Source organism: Rutidosis leptorrhynchoides, chromosome 2 (assembly GCF_046630445.1).
Source record: "Rutidosis leptorrhynchoides isolate AG116_Rl617_1_P2 chromosome 2, CSIRO_AGI_Rlap_v1, whole genome shotgun sequence".
NCBI lineage: Eukaryota > Viridiplantae > Streptophyta > Magnoliopsida > Asterales > Asteraceae > Rutidosis > Rutidosis leptorrhynchoides.
This window is the reverse complement of record NC_092334.1, coordinates 636,952,135-636,958,992: the sequence shown is the minus strand read 5'-3', so window position 1 is coordinate 636,958,992 and position 6,858 is coordinate 636,952,135. Positions and strand designations below refer to the sequence as shown.

The 6,858-nt window shown below is 33.1% G+C and overlaps 1 long non-coding RNA gene across 1 annotated transcript; it reads left to right on the top strand.

The window, feature by feature from the left end:
- Positions 1 to 1,686: 1,686 nt before the first annotated feature.
- Positions 1,687 to 2,208, top strand: LOC139893679 (uncharacterized). Its single transcript, XR_011774663.1, has 3 exons — positions 1,687 to 1,755; positions 1,850 to 1,934; positions 2,042 to 2,208. It is a non-coding gene; the product is annotated as an uncharacterized lncRNA (long non-coding RNA).
- Positions 2,209 to 6,858: the final 4,650 nt, after the last annotated feature.

Sequence of the window (6,858 nt, the reverse complement as noted above, 5' to 3'; positions counted from 1 at the left end):
TTTTTTTTTAGTTTTTGTTATTTAATTAACTAGTTAATGAAATGATTTTTTTTTTTTTTTTTGAATTTTTGCGACTTCTTAATTGTTCGATTGTTTTTTCAGTGTTTTTGGCGATTTATGCGTACATCGTTTCTGCTATTTCGAGGTAGTGTGGGATTTAAATTTAAAGTGATGGAATAAAAGATGAGAGGAATGAATGGACTATTCCTGAAGGAATTATTGAATTTAATTGGCTGTTTTTAATTCCATGGAATAAGTTGGCTCTTTTCCTATTCAATTTGTTTGACAGGACTGTAGCTGAACAATAGTCAGGAAACAAAGAAGAGCCAAAAGGTTAAAGTCAGATTTGACTGTTTGGAGAATGTTGTTTACCTTTACATTTTTACTTATTATTATCAGTGTTATATAATACTCCATTTTTTAAATTATATTTTATCTGTGTAAATGATTCATTGTTTTGTTGCACTTTCAGATATTTACCTCATCAGATTTCAATCGTTATTAAAATCTGTTTCAACAAAACCGAATTCTTACATCCAGGTAATCCAGTTGGTTTTGCACATATATATATGATTATATATCACGTGCAGAATCAGTATATTCGTATGTCTACAAATACATTCAGGTGTAAGTATTGTATGACATGGAGTTTGGTAGGTAACAATTGGAAACGAAGACATGCGTCTCCTTGTCTTGGTGCAACACATGTGCCTTTTTCATTTTATGAACATATGACACTATTGTATGACATGGTTGATATGGATACAGCTAACATATATTGATGGTCTTTTTTGTATAAAAGTTGAAGAGATCTGTATGAGAACTTTTAGGTTTTAAACTATAGAACAAGATTATGCAAGCTAGGCGGGTTGTGTTATATTAAGAGAGAATGTGGGCACAGAGAAATTGAATAAAGCTTAGTTAGTCATGCATGGTGTAGCCTTAGTCTACGGGTCAACATTTTATAAGTTTTTAAGTAAAGTTTATCAGCAGTGGTATTGTAGGTTTGGGCTAGAAAGGGAGGTGTTTAGCTAACATCAAGATGGTCAACTGAACTAAATTAGTGAGATGGACTTTGTCGATAGGTCAATATTCATAAGGTTTCAAAGTCAACAAGAAGTTACTTTTAGAATGTTTCTTCATAGCTACATGAATGTGTAGTAGTTATGATCAAATATTATTCGATGTGGCAGGTGAATGTAAAAACAATTTTTTAGGTGTAAATTTAGTTATATTTTTATTTTTATGCAAACACATATACATACTTTGACTTATTACCTTAATGTAGGAATTAGTAGGCAATTCTTTGAAGACTTCTAGTCTCTTTCACACTTCCAGATTTACTGGAGCCGAAAAGCTTAAAGGTAGTCTGAGATGGAACAAAATGAAAGGTATTATTAGTCATTTATAATTAGTCATATGGAACATAGCTTAGTTAATGGTGTGTCATTATAGTTTAATTTTGTCCCCATTGTCACACGAAGGTGGACATGAAGCAGAATTCGAATATTCTTTACACAAGCTTTTTGGTGTAAAAGCAATTATTTTCGTTGAAGCTAATGAGATACATGTATAGTACTAACTTTTTCGCTGCAATCTTTACGAGTTACATGCTGAGGTCTTATTTGTATATCTTTATAAAAAATAGAGGCTAATAGCTTTATGTATTTTTTTTTTTAGGAGACGTGTTAAAAGTCTTCCTAAAGCACGCTTCTTGGATTTGTTCGATGCCAAGTACATAAAAGCAGTTATTGTGTAAGCAACTGCCACTTTTTGATTTGTTGCTCTTGTTTAATAAAAATGTCGAGCCTGCAGTTCAGTTTCTAATTGTTTTTTGTATATGTTGTAGATTGATGTTGGATTAATGGTCTGTCAACAATGTGGAGGAATTAATGGGATTTGCTTTTATGTAAGCGAACCGTTTCAAACTGCTGGTATGTAGTACAGTTCTTTTAGCTACAACGCAAAACCTTTCAAACCATTTCGATCGTGTTCCAAAATCCACAATTTTATTTGCTAAAGTGAAACCTTTTATGTGTAGGACCTTCATCGGACAAAGCTGGAACTGTTGCTTATGCTTTGGATCTTCTTCGACAACACGTTATGCGTTGCTTGTTGTTGATTTTACATTATTTGTCAAATGTTATTCGAAGTCATTATATGTTGGATTATTTATGGATTTTATATCTTCAGTGTTTTTCATGTTATGAGGACAATTTATTGAAATATAATTATGCTTTATTTCATATTTGTTTTTAGTATAAATTGTTAATTGTTAATTGTTAATTGAGTATTCATAATCAACATATTAAATAAAAACCGGATTCGTTAAAACCGCCCAAAATCTGAAAACCAAAGCGGATTCGAATATCCGAACCGGATCTGAATAACTGAACATGACCCAAATATTCGATCTGGATTAGATTATCCGAGCTGGGCCCGAATATTCGAAAAGGATCCGAATACCCGAATCGAAACTGGAATCAAATATCCGAACCGGATCCGATATATTATTGGTACTAACCTTAAAAATAATTATATTAGGACCCTTTATGTGGTACTAAAATAACATATTATTATATATTAGGACCCATTTTGTGGTTTTAAAGCTTAAGATATTTATATTAGGACCTTTTATGTGGTACTAAAGTAAAATTTCTACATACTAGCACCTTTTTTCTTGGTACTAAACTAGTATATCGTTACATTATGACCCTTTTTATTGGTACTAAGATACTAAATACTTATAATGAGACCATTTTTGTTAGTCCTTAAGAAATATAAAATTTTATTAGGACCCTTTTGTTAGTACTAACGTAATCAATTTTTACTTTTTGGGACACCTTGTGTATGTCTCATTTTCAAAAAGTGACTCCTAATATGTATTTTAAGGACCTTTATTTGTGGTTGTTAATTATATTATAGGACTGATCATCGGTTTCATAATCTTATGACCTTTTAGGACACTTTTTAATTTCAATACTTTATACGACCGCGTTAGATACAACCCCCATTGGTAGGTCCTATCAAGCCCAAAGGTCCTATAAAGTGGCTTTATATGACCAAATTGGGGGTCCTATAGGAGCATTTTTCTTGTAGTGGTGTAAGGATTTGTGGCTAGTGTGAATATATTAACCCCAAAAATATTCACAATGTACCTCAATAAAATGTTACGTAAAAAATATGTATCAAAATGATATTTAAATATGCATAAGAGTTCAAATCCAAAGGTAATAATTATCGTAATTTCTAAAAGTTCAATATTCACGTTTAAAAATTGGAAAACTACTTTTTCAGCGTCAAAACTATTTCGAATGAAAGCAAGCCATCAGAAAGTCTTGATCATAGCGTTGTTATCTATTCATCGTGCGAAAATGGGTCCAATTTTCAACAAAAGTTTTTTTAGCGCGTTTGCCACATAATTCGGCCCAATTATTGGCCAACGTAATGTGCTCAAAAATGTATATTGCGGCCATGAATTATTAACGAAACTAAAATGTAGTCAAATATATTTGCATTCAATATGAAATTTTAAAATAGAAAAAATTATAGAGTTATGAGTTGAGATATATCAAAAAGTGTCACAAAATAATCGAACCATTAAACCAAGATGTCAATAAACGTGTAAGGATTTGTGGCTAGTGGGGATATATTAACTTCAAAAATATTCACAATGTACCTAAATAAAGTGTTACATAAAAAATAAGTATCAAAATGGTATTTAAATATGCATAAGAGTTAAAATCCAAAGGTAATAATTATCGTACTTTCTAAAAGTTCAATATTCACCTTTAGAAATCGCAAAACTACTTTTTCGGCGTCAAAACTATTTCGAATGAAAGCAAGCCTTCAGGAAGTCTTGATCATAGCATCGTTATCTATTCATCGTGCGAAAGTGGGTCCAATTTTCAACCGAAGTATTGAGCACGTTTGCCACATAATTCGGCCCAATTGTGTGGCCAACGTAATGTGCTCAAAAATGTGTTTTGCGGCCATGAATTATTAACTAAACAAAACTATAGTCAAATTTATTTGCATTCAATATGAAATTTTAAAATAGAAACAATTATAGAGTCATAAATTGAGAGATATCAAAAAGTGTCACAAAATAATCGAACTGTCAAACCAAGATGTGACTAAACGTGTAAGGATTTGTGGCTAGTGGGGATATATTAACCCCAAAAATATTTACAATGCACCTCAATAAAATGTTACGTAAAAAATATGTATCAAAATGATATTTAAATATGCATAAGAGTTCAAATCCAAAGGTAATAATTATCGTAATTTCTAAAAGTTCAATATTCACGTTTAAAAATTGAAAAACTACTTTTTCGGCGTCAAAACTATTTCGAATGAAAGTAACGAATCGGAAAGTCTTGATCATAGTGTTGTTATCTATTCATAATGCGAAAATGGGTCCAATTTTCAACAAAAGTTTTTTTAGCACGCTTGTCACATAATTCGGCCAAATTATTGGCCAACGTAATGTGCTCAAAATGTATATTGCGGCCATGAATTATTAACGAATCTAAAATGTAGTCAAATATTTTTGCATTCAATATGAAATTTTAAAATAGAAACAATTATAGAGTTATGAGTTGAGAGATATCAAAAAGTGTCACAAAATAATCGAACTATTAAACCAAGATGTTAATAAACGTGTAAAGATTTGCGGCTAGTGGGGATATATTAACTTCAAAAAATTTCACAATGTACCTAAATATAGTGTTACATAAAAAAAAATAAGTATCAAAATGGTATTTAAATATGCATAAGAGTTCAAATCCAAAGGTAATAATTATCGTAATTTCTAAAAGTTCAATATTCACCTTTAGAAATCGCAAAACTACTTTTTCGGCGTCAAAACTATTTCGAATGAAAGCAAGCCTTCGGGAAGTCTTGATCATAGCGTCGTTATCTATTCATCGTGTGAAAATGGGTCCAATTTTCAACCAATGTTTTTTAGTACGTTTGCCACATAATTCGGCCCAATTGTGTGGCCAACGTAATGTGCTCAAAAATGTGTTTTGCGGCCATGAATTATTAACTAAACAAAACTATAGTCAAATTTATTTGCATTCAATATGAAATTTTTAAATATAAACAATTATAGAGTTATGAATTGAGAGATATCAAAAAGTGTCACAAAATAATCGAACCATTTAACCAAGATGTCACTAAACGTGTAAGGATTTGTGGCTAGTGGGGATATAATAACTCCAAAAATATTCAAAATGTACCTAAATAAAGTGTTACATAAAAAATAAGTATCAAAATGGTATTTAAATACGCATAAGAGTTCAAATCCAAAGGTAATAATTATTGTAATTTCTAAAAGTTCAATATTCACCTTTAGAAATTGCAAAACTACCTTTTCAGCGTCAAAATTATTTCGAATGAAAGCAAGCCGTGAGGAAGTCTTGATCATAGCGTCGTTATCTATTCATCGTACGAAAGTGGGTCCAATTTTCAACCGAAGTTGTTTTAGCACGCTTGCCACATAATTCGGCCCAATTATGTGGACAACGTAATGTGCTCAAAAATGTGTTTTGCGGCGATGAATTATTAACGAAACTAAACTATAGTCAAATATATTTGCATTCAATATGAAATTTTAAAATACAAGCAATTATAGAGTTATGAATTGAGAGATATCAAAAAGTGTTACAAAATAATCGAACCATTAAACCAAGATGTCACTGAACGTGTAAGGATTTGTGGCTAGTGGGAATATATTAAACGCAAAAAGATTCACAAATGTACCTAAATAAAGTTTTATGTAAAAAATAAGTATCTGATCAAGCATAGAATAATCGGGTCGGGTTCGGTCCATTCTTGACATCAAAGAATGGGGATTTAAGGGTCAATTAGGTTTAACTCTCCGGTCCGGAGTACCGTGAATAACCCCTTACGAGATGAGGATCTCAGCAGGGGTGGTTAAACATAGACCCACCATGGACAGGCTGTCCGGTTTGCGATGGCTCGCGCTGGGTTGTAGGGTTTATGTTCATAGAAAGTTACCTGTATATCAAGAATATCTAGTGGGATGCTTTTAAGTCCGGTAGCGCAGGTAGAATGGCGCTATGTAATACGCGCTACTGTTAATGATAGTGTATATGTGAATATGTAGTGAATGTTCCCCTTTCTGCTGCGGACGAAGTCCATTATTTATAAGGCAATTCTTTTGTCTTTTATCGCCACATAATAAGGCTAAAAGGATCGTGGCCTGCCAATAGTACGTCCTTGAGTGAGCTGACCTGACAAAAGTAAAAAGTGTTTTTGTCGGACTTGACTCTTGTCTGCCAGGTGCCTTCTGCCAGCTACAACATCGCCTGACATGTATACGTCACCTTGGCACTTGTACGGGATATGCGATGGGTGAGCGCTTATTCTTTCAGCGCGCGTCATGCATTGCTCATGTAGTGGTGCTATTTGATGCGCTACACGAGCTGATTGGGTGCGTATCATTAAGTCCCCCCAGTTCAATGGTATGCGCTAGAATTGCGCATGGCGTTGAACTCAACATATGAACACTGTCTGCTTTCTCTGCGCCAAGCATCTTTGCTTTTTATTTTCGTTTAAATAGTATTTTGTCAGGTTGCATTAAATGCAAGGAAATTTAGGCGGCGTCTGTCAGTCTGCTACAGTGACCGTGCTGTCACTTCAGCCACCTTCGATTACTTCGCTTTCTTCTTTCGACACGTGGCCCCATCTCCGCCATTTATTTTTTAACCGCCCTTTTCAACTTCCCTTTGGGCGTTCCTCGTGTTTTTACTTTCCTATAAATACCTCATAACTTCTTCTCTCATTTTTTACTCTCATCGTTTTCTCCAATCCTGCGCAAATCTCCTCGGC